The sequence below is a fragment of the Danio rerio genome, chromosome 16, assembly GCF_049306965.1.
Source record: "Danio rerio strain Tuebingen ecotype United States chromosome 16, GRCz12tu, whole genome shotgun sequence".
Lineage (NCBI taxonomy): Eukaryota > Metazoa > Chordata > Actinopteri > Cypriniformes > Danionidae > Danio > Danio rerio.
The window spans coordinates 11,322,683-11,344,331 of NC_133191.1; the positions used below are offsets into that span (position 1 = coordinate 11,322,683).

Below are 21,649 nucleotides of genomic sequence, written 5' to 3' on the forward strand. Positions count from 1 at the left end.
TTTCTTATATTATTCATTTATAATGCAATATATAATGTTATAATTTAAAATTACTGTTAAAAGTTCATTCATTTATTCATTTTCTTTTCGGCTTAGATCCTTTATTAATCAGGGGTTGCCACAGCGGAGTGAACCACCAACTTATCCAGCACGTGTTTTACGCAGTCGATGCCCTTCCAGCCGCAACCCAACACTGAGAAACACCCATACACTCTTGCAATCACATACATACACGACGGCCAATTTAGCTTATTCAATTCACCCATAGCCATGTCTTTGAACTGTGGGGGAAACCCGATCAACTGTTAAATGTATGTCTGAAATTAAAAATACTGGAATTTACAGTATTTAATTTATTTTTATAAATGGATAAGCTTGAAGCACACCATAAAATAATAAGATCAATTCATACAAGACTATTAGCTGTATATACAAATACACTCACAGGTATCGGATCAATACACCGTAGCAGCCAATACCCTGAGCCCACGAATGAGGAATTGAAAAAGGGGATCAGAACATTGCCAACAAAAATGCCAGTTGTTCCCTAATAAAGCTGCTAACATAAGCTCCGTTTTCAAAAAATCAGTTGATGGATACGCCAAAATGCGCATACATTTTGAAAATGCGCATAAAAAACGCATGCACATAACTGAGTAGGATAAACTTTTCATTCGATAAGAAAAGATGCGCATAAACTATGATGGAAACACTTTTACTAAACGAATTTCAGTATGCGCATAAAAAAGGTCATGTTATTTTGTTATAAGAGATCATGTGATCATAAAAATGTGTGTGAATGGACAAACCAGCAGGCTGAGCACACTGTAAAACATCTGAAATGTTGTCTTGGTCATTCTAAAACGCCTTAACCATTACAGTATGAGCGTTATTATATTATTAATGATCTATAGAACTGTCAAGAGCCTCTGTGCTCCGCGTCTCATGCCTTCAAACACCACCACACGTTCATTGCGCATCGTCTTCTGAAGTGCAGGTCATTTACTAAATAAGGAAATGATTCACGCAGCTTCGCCAACTGCAGCAGATTTCGTTTTTACTGTAGATATTTGGCGCCAGTTAATCAGGAAGTGACGATTTTGTTGTCTTTGACTCGTTGCATGGAAACACTGTTTTGTTTGCACGTCTTTTATGCTATATTGCAGTTTTGCGCGTAAAGTTTGGATGGAAACAGCTAGTGTCTTAATTGATAAATCAGTTAAAATGTAAGCAAATTTTGTCAAGGGTTTCATGACCCTTTAAATGCTGATGACCCTTTTTATTGTGATTTAGAAAAATCTTTCACTCCCACATCAGCATTTCATCAGGACTGCATGACTTAACTCTCCTCGAAAAACAAACCATTCAGGCTCTTAACGCCCTTCTGCTCTCTCTTTCAGCCTGTATATACACGGACACATAATGTCTTGTGTTGCTTAATAATGCATATGCGACTGGTCTAAGAGCTCCTGTATTTAGGCGACTTTAGGCATCAAATGTTAATGGCATGTTTGCCCGTCACACACATAAAAAAAAAAAAGTCAGCCGTCCATTAGCTCTATTATTAGTCCGTTCATTCATTGTTAGCTTCTCTCGGTTTCTGCGGCCAGTCTTTTAAAACACCCAATGCTTATTTCTGTGGCTTTGGGTGATGTTGATATTTCTGGGCTGTAGATGACATCAGCTTTAAGCTTCCAGTGTGTGTGTGTGTGATCTCTGGCCAAAGTGCTTGCCTCATAATTGTTTTAACTGTACCATATTTAGCCTCAGACATGGTTTGGCTGGTTATGCAATGCTCACACGCGCATGTGGGCCAGGTTTTAAGGGACACGCTGGGTTATTCTCTCTGTGAAGCAGCGTAAGGCGGTTCAGGGCTTGCCTGCGTAACAGTGTGTGATTTGTTGTTTTTGGGGATTAGGGTTTATGAGGGATCGGGCCAGAGACCGAGAGGCCCTCGCACAGCAGTCACAGCCAGGCTTTTAGCTTGAACTCACAGTCTGTCACAGAAACGCCTCCTCTGCTTCGCTCTCGCAACACTCACTAGCTTAAAGGCAGTGGCATGAAGTGTAGATTAAAGCGATTTGTACCCTGAAGTGGCCTTTCTGTTGTAATAGTGTCCTTTTACCAAGTTTAAGAGAGAGATGTTATTAGTACACTGAAGAAAAATGGCTGTTTTTTGCAAGTAGAAAGTTTTTGCAAGTTTTTGCAAGTAGAAAGTAGAGTTTGCATCTTTAATTCTATAGCGCCTTTACAATGTAGATTGTGTCAAAGCAGCTTAACATAGAAGTTCTAGTAAATTGAAACTGTCTCAGTCCAGTTTTCAGAGTTGAAGTTCAGTTTAGTTCAGTTCGGTGGGGTATATTTTTAACTGCTGAAAGTCCAAACACTGAAAAGCAAATCCATTGCTGGGCAGTTCCACAAGTCCCAAACCAAGCAAGCCAGTGGCGACAGTGGCGAGGAACAAAACTGAAGGAAAAACCGTTGAGAGTAACCAGGCTCAGTTGGGCATGACTATTTCTCCTCTGCCAAGACAAATGCTACAGTAAAAATATGTAACTTGGTTAACAGTGAGTATGCTTCATAGATATATACATTAGATGTCGCCTGGCCTATTGTTGTCTATTGGACGGAATACGTCAATAGCGCCGACATCTTGCTACAGGGTAGCGCTCCTTTGAAATGAATGTGGGACCAAGGTACAGTGGAGGACTGTGGCCATGCAAAGCCAGAGATATACACATATACACATATATCTATGATCGGGAGTATTCCTGGATGTTAGTATGTAATTTTTTTTTCTAATTACGAAAATTATAATTTTACATCACTTTTCTACATTGATGGATCAGTGACCGCAAGGGCATTCCTGACAACTTGTGTTTGTTTGTACAGAAATGTACTATTCACCCTCCCTGTTAAATTTGATCTAATCATGTCCTGAAACACAGCTCCTCTCCTGCTTTCACTTCTCATATTGACGGAGAGAGCGATTCGTTTGTGAATGAATCCACAAAACGACTCTTTCACTAACGTTAGGCGACAATAATACAAGTTTCTGGCAGCGCAGCATCTCGTTGTCATATTTCTTTTGCATTGTTTACTGATTTTATTCAACAAAACTAGCATAAGCCGAGTGTTTAGTGCGAGTTGGAGCTGCTTTGCCGTATGGTGAATGCAGTAAGTGACTGTTATCCTCAATAACGTTACCTGATTAGCACAAAAGTTCAGAACATACAAAAACAGAAAAAAACTTAACATTACCTATGAAATGTTCTGCCTTTGTGCTTTGTTTTCTTTGTTTGCTCGTTACTACACCCGTAGACAGCGCTAAAGTCCCGCATCTTCACGTAATAACACTGTCTTGACTAGTGCGGTTGAATGACATTTGTCCTGGAAGCACTGTACCAATGTGGCGGCGCTATAGACGCATGCTCAGGGTCCCTATGCGATATCTAGTGTATATATCTATGAGTACAGTGAACATTCTAAAATGTTACTTAATGATACTTTTCTAGAATTCTCTGCAAGACACTAAACTTACTTTTTGTCGTTACTATTACTGTAGTTCTTTTTAGTTAGTGATGTACATTGGGGGCTTTATGTTGCATCTAATGTGGATAAAAAATGTTCATTGCATTACTTCATGTATACTACCATGATGGTGTTTAGTTCTGTGAATGCCAATGAGTGGCTTTTATATGTTGGTATGTTTCTCTGCACTTCATATGGAACATATGGTACATTAAATGACATCAAAGATACAATGTGCAGATGTTACTGCACTGAAAAAAAATGATTCTTTGGATTTACTAATATCTTTTTTAAGGTAAGTGGTTGCAAACAATTTATAAGGGCTAAATTTAAACAAATAACATTGAGTAATGTTCAACGTAATTTGTTTGTTTAAATTCAGCCCCTATAAATTGTTTGCAAGCACTTACCTCAAAAATGGAGTAAATCAAATTTACAAAAGATTTCAGTGTACTTCAAAACATTAGTGTATTACAGTGTTCGGGAAAGTTAATTTGGGAATGCATAATGCATTACAATATTGACTTACTCCGCCAAAAATTAACTAGTTGTGTTACTTGGTTATTTTTTTAATAATAAATAATGTTTTCATTTTCGTTACTTTTTCTGACCTTTTTCTGGACTTGCGTTCTTGTGGAGACCGGTCTTGCCAGGTGTCCTCGGAAGAACGAACTCAGGAGACTGCGAGGGCAGAGAACGCGTACTTTGAGAAATGGGATGCTGCGTTCTTCCTGATGGTCATGTGACCTTCACGCGTTTTAAATGGAAATTATTTAAACGTTACAGCACTCATACAGCGATTTATTGTTTCCCCCATCTTCAAAATATATACTTTGCATAAAAACATTATAAATATACTCTGCACAATATAAATAAAATCGATTTTAATACGAATTTCAGCAAACAAACACCCTTAATGTGTTTATTCCTTTACTAAGATATTCATGTTAATGTTTACTTTCACCGTTTCCTTTAGGGAAACTCCTGAGGTAAATAATTCATATCTATGAACTTTAATAATAAATCTAAATAAAATGCTGCGCTTCCCACCTCCAGTCGCAATGACTTCTGGGACTTCCAGAGCGAGTTCGATGCTCAAGTCTGCATCAGTGCGTCCTCGATATAAAGAACACATCCGGGAAGTTTCACGCGTCCTCCGTACTTGCGGTCGTGAGTATTGGAACTGAACTTAGGCAGCTGATGATGACGTTACACGAGGACGCAAGACCGCTAAAGAGCGCATATTGAGAAACAGCCTCTCTTTCAGAACTTGCAGGGTTTTTTTCTTTTTCTTTTTCTTCTTCTTCTTTTGTATAACCTTCTGTATAATCTTCATTTAATGAAGGATAATGTTATATTTGGAGAACTTCCCAACCCCAGAGCTCTACATGCTGTATTTACAGATGAATGAAAGTTTAAAGCAATGTGTTTGCTACTTTTGTCTTAATATTCAAGTATAATCACTGTCCATTCAGATAATCCTTTCCTTTTCTTCCATGTGCTCAAAATAATAGAAATGTAAGACTCTGCTATCTTGGTTTGTGTCTGTTCCTGCATTCTCTCATTGTGTGCGGGATTTAATGTGACCGTTAATTTTAATTCTGGAATATTTAAAAAAAAAAAGTAAATTAAGTAAACTAAAAAGTAAGTCATGTTACATTTAAAAAAAAAAAGTAAATCGAATATTATTACTTAATTTTAAAAAGTTATGTGTTACTTTACTTGTTACTTAGAAAAGTAATATTATGTAACTCGCGTTAATTGTAATGCGTTACCCCCACACTGGTGTATTAACGCTCTAAATTAATGAAATACAGCAGTTTACTGTAAAATGTTTACATTGCTTTTACGACTTCCATTGTATTTTGAACATTAAAATACTCTCAAATCTCTTGCACACATACCTAATTTGTAATTTCAGAGTTTAAAATACAGACTTCACCTTTAAACATACAACCCATCACTACCTTTGGCATTTAAGATAAGACCTGATAAGTGTTTTTATTGATGACTTCTAGGAAGTTGTGAAAGAAGGAAATCTCCCCCTTGAGGATTCAAACTCATACACCAATGTAATAATAAAAAAATAGCCCGAAACATCTACACTATTTTCACCTCAAAGCAGCCATTTTGTGCTGATGTGTGCTGAGAGTTATTAGGTTTACCCAGGTCTGCCGCTCGGAGACTCTGTGTTATTTCTGTGTTATCTCAGGGGTTCAGTTTGCAGACCTATGTTTGTGTTGCTGTGTGTGTGTGTTTGTGTGTGTGTGTGTGTGCGTAAAAATTCATAGAACGTTCCTAACGTGTTTTGAATGTGTCTTTGGTGTCTCTGGAATCTCTATACATGTGGTAAAAAGTATGTGTGTGTAATTGTTTGTTTGTTTGATTGATTTGTGTGAATGTGTGTGCATCTTGTATTCATCATGTTGTGGGGACCAAATGTCCCCACAAGTATCGCAATAACAGTTTTCATACAGAAAGCGGCCTGAATATTACAGAATGAAGTATTGTGAAAATGTTTTAGAAGAATTAGGTTATGGGTACGGTTGGGTAAGGGGATAGAATCTACGTGAAGTCCCCATAAACATAGCTGTACAAGCTTGTGTGTGTTTGAATGACTCAGCAAGGTGTGTGTTCTGAGAAACGTGCACTTCTTTTGTCTCTGCCACTGGTACTGTAACTCAATTCCAGCTGTGTGCGTGTGTGCGCGCGTGTGTGTGTGTGTGTGTGTGTGTGTGTGGATAAAGCACTGTTAAGATAGATGTGTTTTTGGACGGGATTCCCCTGGGTGCGGTGCAGTGCTACTATTTTCCATCCCATACTATTCTTAATGACTGCCAAGTGTGTGTAGATGTTCAAATAGTTCTACATCGATTTCACTGATTGTGTAATAAGCGTATATTGTGGATACACTCATTTATAGGGTTTAGCGACTATAAAGTGATTTGATTAGACAGTTTAGCGGCTTATCTTTGCACAATGGACTGCACTGTGTGTGTGTGTGTGTGTGTGTGTGTGTGTGTTAGTGTGTGTGTGTATACACTCATTTCCTCGTTACATAATACTGTAGACCAACAATAATCAAGTTAGAAAATTGACCAGCCTCTGTCCCTCTTTCCCTTGTTGTGGTGATAACCTGGTCAGTAGGTTAGCTGTTTATTTGATAACCGTGAGACCTTCGGGCTTATGCATTTTCAAAGTTGCACCTTTGTGACCTCTTTAAAGTTAGTATCAAATTTTCTTTTTGCAGTGATTGTGAAGCATTATCATGATATACAATTTTATCACGTTAATGACAAGCCACAAAAGGGTTACTTTATCTGGTATACCAACAAAAAGAACTGCAGTTTTGTATATTGCTTGCTTTTTTGTATTGGAATGTTTTGATTAGACATTTTGTTTTCAATAATTTTTATTTTCCAAAGGATTTATGAAATACAATAGAAAGCACTTGGTAGAATTCGAGAGCTCCCTCATCCTCCTTACACAGTAACGATCACATGGTGTTCAAAGTAGGGCTGGGCGATAAAATCGGTATCTGTATCGGTATTTATTAACCGAACACCATTATCAATATGGATGAAATAAAACGTTTGGTATAATTTTTCGGTATGAAAGCTTTAGTTTTATTAAAATGTGGCTGCTGAGCATGTGCCTTGGACTGAATGTCAATAAGCTTAGGGTATAAGTTTGCCATTTTCAATGGAAGCACACATTTCCAATAGTGTGCAAGCGGCGCACACGGGACTCGTGCACATTTTCCAGGCACAACTAGATGAAAAATATTTAACTTTTCTGGGGAGCGCGAGCGCAAAGTGCTGTGAAAATGATAAAGGAAACCACATGTTCACACTTGTCACTTCAGGTCAGAATAACAACACACGCTATGCCGTATAGCAACAGTGAGGAGATTGTAATTAAAAAAGTATGTGAAATGTCGTCAGAGTGGCTTTTTGGTTTCTTTTCTTCTGCATCCCAGCCACTAGCTCCCCATCTGAAAGAGGTTTTAGCATAGGGGGAAATATAGTCATTCAGCTTCACATCTTAATGCTGCAATATGTATTTAAATAATGATAGCTGGTTCCTTTAACTGAAAGCTCAGATTTGATTATCATGATTTGTTTTGTTTACAGGGTTTGAGGTTTACTGTTTCATTATTATTCACACCTTTCAGATGTTGATCTACCTTTAAGTTTGCTTTAATTGTTCAGCAATTACACTTTACTATTGCACACAAGCTTAAAAGTTTTTTTAACACTTATGTTTGTTTTCTTTTAAAGAAATCGGATATTTTGTTTAAATATTTTTGTTTTTGACTATTAAAACAGTTTGCCTTAGTAATGTTCGTAAATTAAAATAAAGTGGGTACAATTAATCCTAATATTCCTAATTGTTTTGTAAAAACATTTAATAATTATGGATACCGAATTATATGAAATATGATATCATGTTTTTTTTTTTTTTTTTTGCAATATAGCCCAGCCCTAGTTCAAAGTACAGAAAAGGAAGCATTATTCAATTTAACTTCAGTGATTCAATTGTAGTGCAAGAACACTTTTGTTTTTTGTTATTTTTTTCTTTTTTAAATATTTCCTAAATTATGTTTAACAGAGCAAGGAAATTTTCACAGCATGTCTGATGTTTTTTTCTTTTCTTTTGGAAAAAGTCTTATTTGTTTTATTTCAGCTAGAATAAAAGCAGTTTTTTATAATAATAATTTAAAAAAAAAATTTTATGGTCAAAATTATTCGCTCCTTCAAGCTATATTTTGTTTCAATAGTCTCCAGGACAAACCATTGTTATACAATAACTTGCCTAATTACCCTAACCTGTCTAGTTAACCTAATTAACCTAGTTAAATGTCACTTTAAGCTGTATAGAAGTGTCTTGAAAAATATCTAGTCAAATATTTTTCACTGTCATCATGTCAAAGATAAAATAAATCAGTTATCAGAAATGAGTTATTAAAACTATTATGTTTAGAAATGTGTTGAAAAAATCTGCTCTCTGTTAAACAGAAATTGGGGAAAAAATAAACCGGACGGCTAATAATTCAGGGGGGGGTAAAAATTCTGACTTCAACTGTATATTGCAGAAAAACAAAATATCACAATGCCAGATTTTTCCAACTTCAAGCAGCCCTAGTTTCTAATAATGATTACTGTTAAACCACTGAAGTCACACAGACAGTTTGAATCTTTTTTCTGAGCTTTGAACATCTCTGGATCGTCTGGCGGGTCAGAGAGCTCTGGGGTTATATCTAAAATAGCTTAATTTGTGTTCGGAAGATGAACAATTAGGGTTTGTAATTAATAAAAATAATAATATTTTTTGGCATAAATTAATATATTAAAAGCCATTCCAATAGTTTAAACATTAAGTTGTTATTGGCAGTGTTTTTAAGAAAATTTCCCACATTTTCATTATGGCAAAATTACTGTTAATCTTGCAGTATTGAATATCTCCACATGTCAAGACCCCACCATTTATACTGTAATTGTATGTATTGATGTAATTGATGTATTACAGTTAGTGTTTAGAGTCACAGCTTGATTCATTCTGCAGTTGAGTTACTTTAAAAACAAAACACACACTGGCTGATTGAGCGCTTACAAGAGATACGTACGTTTCGAGTGGGATCACGTTTAACTGGGCTGCTGCTGTTACTACAGGAGTCCTTATGATGATGGTGATGATGATGATGGTTGTTTTGATTCTCTGCATCGCAGTGGCTGCTGCTTGTTGCTGTGGTGAGACTGTGTGTGTGTGTGTTTTTGTGTGTGTGTGTGTGTGTGTGTGTGTGTGTGTGTGTGTGTGTGTGTGTGTGTGTTTGAGGGTAGTGAGTGAGTGTGGTTACATCATCAGTGTCTTGCATAATGCAGCGGCCTTTACTTGCTCTCGCTGAGGAGGGTAATCTGTCCCTGGAGGCAGAGAGACAGAGACAGGGGGACTGGGACAGAGATGGAGAGAGAGACAGGAGGGAGGGAGAAATAAGGGGACCGGGACAGAGATAAAGAGAGAGAGAGAGAGAGAAACCAGGACACAGAAGGAGATATACTATGTTATTGATGTTTGTGCATTTAAAAATGGTTTGGTTTGTTCGCTTGCTGTTTTACATTTAAAGTTTTGTTTGAATTTGAGGTCTTATTTTTTGTGGGGTGATGAGTTGTGTTTAATTTAAGTTTTGACTTTGATTGCTTGATTTTGGTTAGTTTTGTTGTGTTTTTGTTTCAGTACATTAGTTCCTCGCTGTGACGTGGTTCACTTTTCGTAGTTCTTGGATTTTGTGTGTGTAATTTTAAATGCTTTTTTTTTCTACAGCGCAATGTGTTCTGCATCCTGATTGGCTGTAGAACATTGTCAATCAATGTCTGTCCTGTACTGTACAGAATGCGTTCAGCTTGGCAAATTTACATAAATCTTTGATCGCTAGCAGTGTGAAGTGCTGTACTGTTTGTCTGCCACAATGCCAACGAAACGTTCTGCACCGTCAAAGGCACCTGCGGTAGCTCTAGGGCTGTGCAATTAATCGAAATCGAATCGCAATCGTAATTTGAGACATTGTAATTAGCTAATCGCAAAAGGCTGCGATATGAAATATTAATATGTATTATTTAACTTCCTCCTCCCAGAGCAAATGTGTGAGGGAGCACATTTTCATTCTGCCCAATCAGAATTGCGCAGCCGAACTATGTGGAACGCCCACAATAAAAAAACAAACAAACAAACAGGAAAGCGCGGACGAATGGGATGGTGACGTCTGCCGCTTTAAAAGCATTAATAGATGGATTAATATCAAAGAAAAACAGCACATGGGTAATATGGGATTATTTTGGTTTCAAAGTCACAGACACGAAACAAAAACAGGTAATTTGTAATGGTTGTCATAGAATTGTTGCCACAGCATGATAAAATACAACAACCAGCACCTAAAAAAGCACCACAGCTGGCTATATGAGGAGTGACTTGCTATAAAGTCAACTGAAAGTATTGCCATTGACACTCAATCTAGTAGCTAGCAGCAGCAAAGTACAATTTTGTTTGCAGCTGTTTAGGCATGGGCTGGTATAAGGTTCTGATGGTATAAAAACCTTGCATATAAATATCATAGTTTCACAGTATCACGGTATGGAGATTACTGCTCTAATATAAGCTCTTTTTAAATGTCTGGGTAAAATTCAAAACCTTTTTCCCCTTTGTACACAATATGTTTTAATTTGGGAGACATTTAAAATACTTTGGAACAGTAAACATGTCAGGCTAAATATTTCAAATGAATCACTGACTTGACTGCTGTCTTCATTTGTTTCAAAAACACAGATTTTTTTTTTTTTAACAATTTAAAATGGACCTTTGGATATCCTTTCTGCTGGACATACTGTTGTCCTAAAAACCTTAAAAAGAATATAAATTTAAAAATCGTACTCGTAACTTAAGAACGGTATCGTAGAAAATTGATGGTTTTAAAACCTTGACTTTTCCAAACCGCGGTATAGCTTGAACAATGTTATCGTCCCATGGCTACGGCTGTTACATCAAATGAAAAAGCATCACAAAGGCACCAGGAGATAACTAACGCCATAACACATTACTGTTTGCTCAAGAGAAAAATTTGTGTTTAATTTCTGAATATTTCTAAACAAATTTAAATGAATGTTGGAGTAAATGAATCTTTTCAGTTGTTTTTTTTGACTGACACTACAATACAGCATATTGAGCTGAAGCTTGACTACAAAATTAAATTGCGAAATCAAATCGAAATTGCAATATCTGTCAAAAAAAATTGCAATTACATATATTTTCCCCAAATCGCACAGCCCTATAGCACCCAAAAGGCAGAGGAAGATGCTAACCATCGCACAAAAAGCTTAACTTCTGGACATGCAGGAAGGTAGAAGTTACGTGGCTGTAGCCATTATGTAATAAATAAATGAAGATGAAATGGTTTTGATCTTTGGTTTCGTTCTATAATACTGGACTTATTATTCTATAAAGGTTTGAACTTTGAGAGTGTTTAAATGAGAGAAAAGTGTGAAATTTTTAATGCCTGTCTGAGAAAAGTGTATATTGAGTTTTATTAGAGCCTTAAAACATCTATAATAACTGTAAAAAATGAAGCTGACTACTTCGCAGATTTCGCTTACTGTGGGTTACTTTTAGAACCGTAACTCCTGTAAATAACGTGGGACCACTGTAATATGGTTTAGTTTTGTTTGATTTTTGTTTGATTATATTTTGGGTGTAGCTTTGATCTCTTTACTTTTTTCGTTTGATTTTGTTTTGGATTTTTTCTTTGATCTAATATTGTTTAGTTTAGATTTCTTACAGTTTTTGTTTGTTTGTGTATTTGTATGTATTTCTGGGGGTTCGTTTGTTTTCTTTCATGCCCTTTCTTTATCTTCTTGTAACAACCACAACAACAAAGACCTTTTGAAATAAAAATGAAAACAATAAAGAGATGCATATATAAGCGAGAGAGACCGTGGGACTGAAGGCAGATGATGGAGAGAGTGGCCACAGAGGTGGAGCTGACTGGAGGTAGAGAGACAGATAGTGATCGAGAGCGAAAGACAAACAGCGGGATGAGCGGAAGATGGATGGCTGTGGTGAGATCTGGACTCAAAACACTCTGGCCTGATAATTCAATCATTCTAGCCATTAATGAGATCTTTCCATGCTCTGTGTGTGTGTGTGTGTGTGTGTGTGTGTGTGTGTGTGTGTGTGTGTGTGTGTGTGTGTGTGTGTGTGTGTGTGTGTTTGTGTTTGTGTGTGTGTGTGTGTGTGTGTGTGTGTGTGTGTGTGTGTTTCTACATCCATGGACATCACACACACACACTCAGCTGAAGATAAACACTGAATATCCAGACATACTGAAGAGACACAGCGCTAATACAGTGTGATCAAACACACACACAGAGAAAGCGGCGGCTGTAATCCAGGTCTCCTGTGGTGTGAGTGAGGTGAGTGTTATGTAATGACGAGCAGCAGGACTTTAATCAGCTTGAGCAGATCCATTTAAGCATCTCTGAGATACGGAGCACAGCCGTCCTGCTGCTCAGCGCCACACCACCATCACATAGACACACGTCTGCCTGTGTGTGACGGTGACAGGCGGCAGCGCTGCGTGTTTACCATCAGACACACAAAAACACACACTCACACGCTGTGCCCTGTCCTCTGTCCCCTCGCAAACACACACACACAGTCGAAAAAATGAATGCTTCAAAATGTAAAATGTGATTAAAAATTGGAATGGGTAAGCAAATAAAGTTACCAGTATATATATGTAGTTTATAAAGTACTAGAGCAGTGTTTCTCAACCACTTTCCTGGAGGACCACCAACACTGCATGTTTTGGATGTCTCCTTTGTCTGTCACACTCATTACAGGTCTTTCAGTCTCTGCTAATGAGCTGATGATCTGAATCCGGTGTGTTTGTTTAAGGAGACATGAGCTGGTGATCCTCCAGGAACGTGGTTGAGAAACACTGTACTAGAGTAATTTAAAGTATATGGTTTATGTTAAACAAATCAGCAAAAACTGCCCATATATACAATAGAAAGCAAAATGATTAGCTCTCATATAAAATTTTGATTCTTTTAAAAATATTTGCCAATTAATGTTTAAAAGAGTAAGAAAATATTCAGAGTATTTCCTATTATAATTTTATGTTGTTCTGGAGGTCTTATTTTCATTGGTTTGACTAGAATAAAAGCAGTTTTTTAAAGGTCAAAATTATTATTCCTTTGGCTTAGTCTTTATTTCAGAGGTCACCACAGTGGAATCAACCGCCAACTATTACAGCATATGTTTTATTTAGCGGATGGCCTTCCAGCTGCAACTTAGTACTTGGAAACACCCGTAAACTCTTGCATTCACACACACACTGAAACCAATTTAGTTCATCCAATTCACCTATAGCGCATGTCTTTGGACTGTGGGGTAAATTGGAGCACCAGGAGTAAACCCACGCCGACACGAGGAGAACATGCACACTTCACACAAAAGGGCCAACTGGTCCTGCTGGGACTCGAACCGGCGACCTTCTTGCTGTGAGCCGACAGTGCTAACCACTGAGCCTCCGTGCCACCAATTATTAATCCCTTTAAGAATTTTTTTGAGTTATTAAACCTTTTATGTTGGAAAATCTGTTAAAAAACATCACATGGGAAATATTGAAAAAGAATAAAAACTTGCAGAAAGGATGATAATTTTGAATTCATCTGTTTGTGTGTGTTTCTATTAGTTATGTTTATTTATTTGTTAAATTTAGTTTGTATTCTGACTTAAGTAATAGGGTATATGCCGAAGCATGCTAATAGGACTTTTAATTTGCCAGTAACCTGGGTTAAGCGCGTCTGGCGAACTGTATGCCAATGCAAAAACCAGCGCGTTTAAGGTTTGTTTTCTTTACTGCATTGCATTAAATTACATCCCCCCGCCATGTCTTTATAATATGAGCATTTATTTTACCGCAGTATATTCAATGGAGCTTCTGCGCTAGCCTGCCAATTCTGACGAGCGCATGCGAGTAAACTGCTTTTAGTCTTGTTTTTACGCTTGAACAACTAAATAAATGCCAAAGTTTATTTAACTGAATGTATTTTAATCAATGCTGTAAAAGGAACCATATAAAATGGAAAAAAGTTCACAATAACAGGTCACTGGAAGTTTATCAGTATGGGAAAAACACTAGCTTGGCATATACCCTATATGAACGATTTAAATAAACTCCTAAAACTAGGGATGTTATGATTCACCTGACTCGATTTGATACAATTTACGATACTAATCTCACGATTCATGATTTAGTCATGTTTTTTAACACAATCATTTGAGACAAATTTAAGGTGAACAAGGGCTATTTCATTTTTCTCATATGCTGCACAATTTATTTTACCAAATAAAATCTTTTTTGCACTAAACTGACTAAATAAAAATTTGAAAACAAAATTCAAATAAAAAAGTGAATAGTACAAACTAACGAAGACTCTACAAGGATCAATAATGGTATTGTGTTGTCTAACATGAATAAAACCATGCTACCTTTATTGCTATTTTATGAATAACAAATAATTGTACATTGATTTGTTCTTTTTTTTTAATTTGAACTTTTTATTGATTTTTCTTATTTTAACTAGTGCAGATGAATGTCATACAGAGCATTACCATAAAAGCAGAACAATACGTAATATATAAATACAATAAGTAAATAACGTCATATAAATTTAGTAAACCAAAACACATACAAGAAACGAGTAAATAAAATAAAAAACATATAGAATAAAAATAGGGGATGGTGGGTTGCTAATATTGTAGCCTTAATTATTATTGTCTTGTTACATGCTTGCTAACATTATGGGTCGCAGAAATTCAGAATTTTTCCCCATTTATCAAAATAAATTTCAATCTTTCCATGTAAACTGTAGGACAGTTTTTTTAAGAGCTGCAACTCATTCTAACTCTAAGATCCATACATTTACATTTAGTCATTTAGCAGATGCATTTATTCAAAGCGACACACAAATGAGGACAAGGAAGCAATTTACACAACTATAAGAGCAACAAAGAATAAGTGCTGTAGGCAAGTTTCAGGTATGTAAAGTGTAAGAAGCAAAACATTAGTAATTTTAAATTTTTAAATTTTTATTTTTTTCTAATACAGTTAGCAGTAAAACCAGAGAAGCAATCGCAGATTAGGAAGGGAAGTGGAGACTAAATAGTTGAGTTTTTAGTCGTTTCTTGAAGGCGAGTGACTCTGCTGTTCTGATGCAGTTAGGGAGTTCATTCCACCAACTGGGCAGATTAAATGCGAGAGTTCGGGAAAGTGATTTCTTCTCTCTTTGGGATGGAACCACGAGGCGACATTCATTCACAGAAAACAAGTTTCTGGAGGGCACATAAATCTGCAGAAGTGAGAGCAGATAAGAAGGCGCAAAGCCAGAAGTTGCTTTGTAAGCAAACATCAGAGAATTTGATGCGAGCAGCAACTGGCAGCCAGTGCAAAAGGATGAGCAGCGGAGTGACATGTGCTCTTTAAGGTTCATTAAAGACCACTTGTGCTGCTGCGTTCTGAAGCAGCTGAAAAGGTTTAATAGAGTTAGCTGGAAGCCCGGCTAGTAGAGAGTTGCAACAGTCCAGTCTGGAGAGAACAAGTGCTTGAGCAAGGAGTTGAGCTGCATGTTCAGATAGGAAGGGTCAGACGTTTCTGATGTTATAGAGTGCGAATCTGCAAGATCGAGCAGTTCTAGAAATGTGGTCAGAGAAGTTTAGTTGGTCATCAATCGTTACTCCAAGGCTTTTCACTGTATCCACTCTATGAAGATCAGTGGCTTACTGGAAGATTTCCAGTTTTTAACAATCACCCGTCTGCCAAGCATGATACAGCTCTGTATCAATGGCTGTGGCCATTGACATAATACATGAAATGGGCTACCTGCTGCTGCTTGGCGTTGCAGCATTCTGGATTGTTTTTGAACATCAATCTGTTCTTATATTAATATAGCATATTGTAAAGCATTTAAGTTTTAATGAATTTTCATTTATGTATTAAAATCAACTTGAAAGATTACACCAAAGTGGAACTTCAGCAGTACAGTACACACAACTACCGTGTGACCTAAAAAAAGTTTCTCACCAACTCCAAGTGTTACAACTGTGTTGTAGCTGGATAGAAACTCTCGTGTTCCTGTCTCTCTTTCTCTCTCAGATTGTTCGCAGATGTGTGGCGGATTTTTCCCCCCGACTATCTAAAATTAGAGAGGTAGAAGAATAGCAGGAAGAGAGGGAGAGCGGGACTGATGGAGGTGAAGGAAGGAGGGGTGAGGAATGGGGTGATGGAGATAAAGAAGAGGGAGTATTTTTGGCCAGTTACACGTCACACAGACGCAAGTCAGACTGCCGTACACAAACAAAGATGAGGAAGGTGATAAAAGCGCTGTGCTGTGACGGGAGGAGGTCGCCGCTTGTGTGTACACTCGTGCCGAGGTGTTGAGGATGTCTCCGTTAACCATTTCAGAGACCGCTTTAACAGGACATGTTTTTTTGGGGATTTAGGCAACTGATGAAAATAGTTTTGAAAGTACAAACAATTTTTTGGGTCATGGTTTATTCACCACCATCTTGTTTTTTTTAATTTGCATTCATTTTGAATATTTAAGCTGCAGATTCAGCTACTTTAACGAAGTTGTAAGTGTCTTATGTTAAACAGTAACTACGTTTACATCAGTAATCAAATTATTTGCCTTAATCTGAATAAGAAAATAATATGATTATGGTGTTTACATGAGCTGCTTTTTGAATGTTCCTTCATGATCCCGGTTTACATGTTATAGCTCATAGATTGATTAACGTCTTTGTTTCATCGCGCTATTCACATTTCCTTCAGAGTTTCATGTAATTTTGGGTGTCAGTTTTAATGTGTCAAACTGCAGTTCGGCACCTTCACTTTCATTCAGGACAGTTTCATGCATGACTCCCGTGACAAACGAGATATTCGAAGTTAGTATGAACTGCTGGAAGAGTGTTGTTTAAATTGAATTTGATAGCGCATGCTGTATGAGAAAAAAAAACATCCACATTTTGTGACGTGTGTCTGTGGTGTAGAGAATAGTGTTAAAGAGTTGTGAGTGTATAGACCAGCAGTGGGCAAACTCGGTCCTGGAAGGCCGGTGTCCTGAAAAGTTTAGCTCCAACACTGATGAAACACACCTAACCATGCTAATTAGTGTTTTCAAGATCACTAGAAAACTAATCCAACGTTTCTGAAATGCTCCGTTTTCGGCGCTCGAAAACTCTGTCGTAGTGTGAACAAATGGTGTAACCGTTGCAAAACGTATGCGTTTTCAAACTAAAACCCATTAGTGTAAACGGGGCCTAAATCAGGTGTGCATGTCAGTATTAGGAACATCATCTGGTTTAATTTAGGTCCGTAAAGCAGAGCAGGGCCTCCTTTTAGCCCACCTGCTGTGCTTGAACAGAAACTTTGAATTTATAAGTCAAAAATACACAAGAGTAGGCATGGGACGGGAACCGGTTACAATGTATACCGTGGTTACATTTTGTTAACCAAACATTTTGATATATTGTTCCTACGGTATATGTAAGATTTTTATTTACATGTTCTTTTGTTGTTGTTGTCTATGATAACAGTATCTCCAGCAGCATTGTAATTATTTAGCCGCACATCTTTACTGCTCCAAATTATTTTAAATGTGTCTCAAAACAAAGTTGTGTACAAAGTTTATTGTGTTCACAGGGGAAACAAGTTTTAGTTTTTTACCCAGACAGTTAAACAAGTTAATTAATGTGAAACCTTGATATTATTATCCAAGGTTATCATACTGTCAGAAACTTATACCGGCCCATGCCTACACGAGAGTAGAGTATAGCATCATTCAGCTAACAGCCTGCGACAACATTTGAAGTGTTCTTCACTTCACAAATCGAGCTCTAATTCAGCCACTGTGGACTGGTTTTTGAGGTCTATGTTTAGATGTAGAGTAGATATCAGTGCCTCAGTGTGAAAATCACTGCAGCTATAAGAGTTTCGGTGAGTCTGAGAAGTCAGCTCACTTCCCAGCAGCTCGAACTGTTGGAGTGCAACAGAAAACTAACAAATACCTGTTGCTGGCTCTCTCTCTCTCTCTTCTTTTCTTTCTTCTCTCTGCCACGCTCCTACCTTTTCTATTTGAGACTCACGCTCTGGTGAAAGGATTAATTGTCGTTTATGTTTTATTTCTTGTTCTCTTCATTTCTAGGGGTTTATTTTTAGGCCTGAAGTGTCTGGTTGCTAGGAGACGGTGTCCAAGAGAGAGAGGGAGGGAGAGGATGGAGAAAGCAAGGGAATGGAGGAGAGAGATTGTTTGCGTTGTGAAGGCTGAATTACAAACACGCTCACGCACTGAGTCAGCGCTGACGCACGCTCGCCGACGCACGCACACACACACACACACACACACACACACTGTGCCTGTTGCTTGTTTTTCTTTATTATCTGCATCACTCCGTGCTGTGAAATGTTTGTCATTTTGGCGTGACTCTTGTTGAAGTTTCCTCCATCAGATCTGATTCAAAAGAGAGGAAGGTGAGAAATGTTTTAGTATAGATGCTCAAAATCTGTCCCTCACTCTTGTGCACGCATATACACAGGAAGCAGAGATGTTGTTGTGGTGCAGAACAGTTGCTAACTTCCTGTACCGCAATCGTGACACATTCCAGGAAACACCCAGACACACCTACATGCGCGCACACATGCACAAATATGTTCACACACTTTACTGTAACTCTCTCGTGCGTTTAACCCTGAACCTCCTACAGTCAGCCAGAGCTTATACTCTGTCACAGGGATGATATAACTTGTCACCTGTCAATGACACATGCAGTTGCACAAGTCTGTCGCACTCTTTGACAATCCGGGAAGATTACAAAAAAAAAAGGGGTGCAACAGGGTTGGGTATTGGGTCTGCTGACAATCTTACACAAACACTCACACGTTCTGTGTTAAGGTGGGAGGGTTGAACGCTCATTTTCTCACCTATCTGTTGGAACATTAACACTAACTGGAGAGAGAGCGTGTATGCATGTGACTGTACTTGTGAGGGTCAGATTTTGCCCTCGCGGATGTAGTGAAACTTGCAGAGAACGGACTTGTTAGTACATTTAAAGTGGTCTACACTTTTTGAAATGTTCACAAATCATGTCTGGCTGTACATCTAGAAATCTCAACATGTTTATGTGAGGACTAAAGTGGTTATTCAAATAAAGTTGAAGTTGTATGCGGGTGTGTAAATGAGAGTAGAGGTTAAAATATTTGGTTAAGCTATCTCTGAGTCGTAGGATTAGGGAGGCAAGGATGTACCGACTATTAACAATTACTTAACTATTAACCGCACTTTAATTCATCACGGTTAATTAATTTTAAAGGGCACCTATTTACCCTCTTTTATGAGATGTAAGATAAGCCTTTGGTGTTTTCAGAATGTGTCTGTAAATTTTTTGCTTAAAATACAAATTAAATAATTTATTATAGCCTCTTAAAATCTGCCCATTTTGGTGTTTGGTGCACACTGTTGCTGTTCTTGTATCCTGTGGCTTTAAATCCAAATGAGCGGCTTCTCCCCGCCCACTGCTCCCACGTGCGTGTTTGCTTTTCATCATGCGTTACATCAGATAAACAGCAGTCAGTGATAAAGACATCCAGCTCATTAGTCAAAAATACCAAGTAAGTTTATTCCATGTATTTGTGGTGGAGACTATTAAAGCCTTCCTGAAATGATGAGTCTCACACAAATGTCATTTTCAGTACACACATATTTTAGCATTTAATGACACCATGTGGCTGTGGTGATTATAGTGGGTAAAAATGACATGGCAATTTCACTGTCTTATTACAAACATGCTCTGTTTTAAAAATGTTAAAAACTTATAAACTTGTATAAATCACAGAGTTGTAAAAATATTTTAATTTCAGTTTATTAGCAAAAAAAAAAAATTTCAATATATACATGTTATTATAGAATCATGGCTCCTGTCAATCAATTCCGTGGCTGAGGAAAAAATCACATTCCTACGCGATGCAGTGGCCCTCAAAATCACTAGGATTTGGGTCCTGTTTAACATCAGGAAATATTAAAGAGATATGTAATAGGAAATATTAAGAGATTTGTTGTGTTTATATCACTCCAATATGACTGTGGACACACTATACCTACACACAGTTCTGTCCAAACAGCTTACAAAAGATGATTTTCATCATAGGTGCCCTTTGAAGGCTTCTCAAGACCGCATTTCTGCACAGAAAAAACCTGCTGCAGCTAAACAAAGTTATGCTAACGGTGTGCTTTAAAGTTCAGAGCTTGTACACCGAGGCTAATACGCACACACACTGGATTAACTATGCCTTGAGGCCATTGACTAAGAGTCATTTACATGTCACGTCTTTTACGCATGCAAGTTTATTTATTTTCTTGTGTGCATATTGTAAGTGATGTGCACACGGTGCACATGTAGCATGAGGCACTTGTGCTTTCCAGGCGCACCTAGTTGAAATAGCGCAAGCACACTGCGAGTCATACGACAAGAACTGATTATTCAGCTTCATACTTTGTATGGAATATACATAATTCCACTAAAATACAACATGAAAATACCAATTTTTAGATTATAGTCCAAAGTGCCTTTCAGACAGGTTCAGCAAACTTTGACTACATTTGTTCACTTTAAAAGGGAAATACTAAGCTAATATGATTCTTAGATTTACATTAGACAATTACTATTTTTTTATTTATTCTTATTTTTATTTATTTATTTGTTTATTCTTTGTTCTGTCGTTTATTTTCAGTGTCATATTATTACGTTTGTTTATTTTTATCTTAATTTTTTTAATAATCTTTTTATTGTTTTTAGCATAAGAAATAATCAACTACATAAACAGAACAAAAAACAACATAAAAAATAAAAATAAAAATAAGGGGGGGGGGTTACAAAGGCCATTTTAAAATACACAAATAGTCAGACACAACATAATACAACATCATCCAGAAAGCATAAGGAAATAAATAGAATTAAATATGAAACAATAAATATTTACAGAGAAATGCATAGGCTCCACAATTCGACTTACTCCAGACCAATCTCGCTTATAAAGAGTTACAAGTTAGCCATACTGATATAGAACATAATTGGGCTCCAGATTTTTAAAAATGTGTTTAGTTTGTTTGTCATCCCATATCGCATTTCCTCCATGGGAAACACGAAACTTAAGCTCCTAACCCAAATTTCGAAGACAGGCACATAATCAGACTTGCAATTTTGTAAAATTATTTGATCTTTGCTAATATCATACACAAAGAAACTGCATGTGATATAGATTTATCTCCTATTTCTGAGGTGTCTCCGAAAATGCCCAATTTCGGATCTGGTGACAGACTTATCCCGTATACTTGTATTACGTATACTCGCATTACGTTTGTTTTAACACCAAAAATGTTTTTTCCACTTACTTTGAAGTCTAAAGAGAAATGAACTAATGTTTGTTTTTTATTTTTAATTTGTGCTGGATTATTTAGTTACTGAACAGCAATAAATAACTCTTTAAAAATATAAAGAGTTTTCATGG

General features: G+C 37.1%; 1 protein-coding gene across 8 annotated transcripts in view; it reads left to right on the forward strand.

Moving 5' to 3' along the window:
• Window positions 1-21,649, forward strand: part of erfl3 (Ets2 repressor factor like 3) — a 112,380-nt gene that overhangs the window by 27,465 nt on the left and 63,266 nt on the right. The gene's annotated exons all lie outside the window — the stretch shown is intronic.